The sequence below is a fragment of the Marmota flaviventris genome, chromosome 12, assembly GCF_047511675.1.
Source record: "Marmota flaviventris isolate mMarFla1 chromosome 12, mMarFla1.hap1, whole genome shotgun sequence".
Lineage (NCBI taxonomy): Eukaryota > Metazoa > Chordata > Mammalia > Rodentia > Sciuridae > Marmota > Marmota flaviventris.
Window position 1 is genome coordinate 19,449,728 of NC_092509.1, and position 2,185 is coordinate 19,451,912.

A 2,185-nucleotide genomic window follows, 5' to 3' on the forward strand; every position below is an offset into this window, starting at 1 on the left:
GTATCACTGTTTGTGCCTGTTATTTGGTATTTGATTTGCATTTTGTTTTTCCCTAACAGAGAAGTCCCTGCAAGAAAAGAATTACATCTTACATTCAAAAGTCCCCTGGTGTCTAATAGTATGTTTAGCACATGAGTAAATGCTCAATAAATATTCATTGATTGTTTAAAACTTCAATGCAGTATAGGCTAAAGATGTCTCAGAAAACCATTTTGTGAGTCTTTCCTTCAGTGTGGCCTTCCACTTCACTTCCAGTTGAATGAGGATGTGTACTGCATCAAAGAAAATGAGATTTCACTGTGAATACTAAAGGCATAAGGGTTTTAATCTGTGTAAGAACTCGGAACTGCCAATCTCTTCACTTCCCATTGGACCACCAAAACCTCAGATCAGTATTCCAATGCTGCCTCTGCCTACCTGGGAGGGGTCCATGGATGCAGAACACTTCCTCTCAGGCAGGGTGAGTTCTATAGGACTTTATCCCCTGAATAGCTCAGTGCTATATAAAAATTTATGTAAGCAAATACATTACTGCTATGGGCTCCCTGCCCTCATTCTTATGTTTAAATCTTAACACTTGATGATTGCTCTAGAAGCTTAGGCCTTCAGGAGGCAATTAGATTTCAAGAGTGGAACTCTCAGGAGTGAGATTGGTGCCCTTATAAAAGAAGATCTAGAGAGAACTCTGGCCGTCTTTCTGTCACATGAGGAAGGGAAAGGTGGATGTCTACAACTCAGAAGGGAAGTTTCTCCAGAAACCAAATCACCTGGCACATTTTGATCTTGGACTTCCCAGTTTCCAAAAATGTGATAAATAACTGGCTGTTGTTTATAAGTCCCTGGTTAATGGTATCTTGTTGCAGCAGCTTGAATGAACTAAGATAATTACCAAAGCAATATGATACAATCCTTTTCAATGACAATCAAAACTCATCGTACTACTAAATTCTCAACAACACCTCCAGAATGTCAGCATCAATGCCAAGGAGCAGGATGACATCCCCACCCAGTGCCAGGTGACCTTGGGGCAAACCACCCTGGGAAGCAGTAAGAGGGGGCTTGCAACAAAGTAAAGGCTCAGGTAGAAACTGCTGTTAGAAGCTCAAGTACCCTCTTGCAGCTTTTCTAACAGAATTGTCAACAACATAAAGTGGATGAAATACAGCACACACACACACACACACACACACACATAGTCACACAATACTCGGACTGCACACACCATAGGGAGGGAGTTGACATCTGAGAGCTGGAGAAGGGGGTGATAAGGGAGGACTCTAGAATTTGAATCTTAAATGTTCCCCAGAGGTCCATGTGTTGAAGGCTAGGTTCCATCTCATGAGAGGTGGACCCTGAGGGGTGAGGCCAGTGGAAGGAAGTTAGGTCATTGGGGGTATGCTCTTGGAGGTCACTGAGACCCCAGACCCTCCTTTTCCTCTCATTCACTTCTGGTGGCCACAGGTGAACAGCATTGCTCCCCACTCTACTCCCCACTGTGATGTGCTGCCTCCTCACAGGGCCAAAAGCTATGGGGCCAACCAACCTTGGGCTAGAACTCTTAAAACTGTGAATCTAAGTAAACCTTTCCTCCTTCAGGTATTTGTTACAGTAGCAGAAAGCTCACTAAGGCAGAGGTGTTCAATCTAAAGCAAAGAGGAGAGCTTATAAATTACTATTTAAAAGACTACATTTCTGAACATGTCTGTCCCTATCACTGGGCAACTGACACATTTACATCAGCACTTCTTCTCCCCAGCTCTCTGTCTGGCCCTTCTGTTTCTCTGTCAACCCTCCCCTTCCAGATGGGACAGCCACTTTCTTCTCACTCTATTGAACTACCCCATGCAGACCTTGCAAGCTTTCCTCCTGTCAAACTCTGCTGCCCACTCAGGTTCACCTACCCATACCCACCAGATACAGCACGATCAAAGGCCCTCCACTGAAATCCCGCTAGGCAGTAAAACACCGATATGGATTGCCTGTTCTGTGCCATCTGCTCATCGTATTCCACCTGTGTCGTCCTCAGAACTTTTTTGGAGGTAGATACTCAGATTGTTATTCTTGCCTCCTTCTCCAAATAATGAAACCAAGACTCATGGACTTTCCACCTGGGTCCATTACTTGTGAGTTTATCCCTGAATCTGTCTGCTGTCTTATTCATAGATGGCACCATCCGGCATCAGGC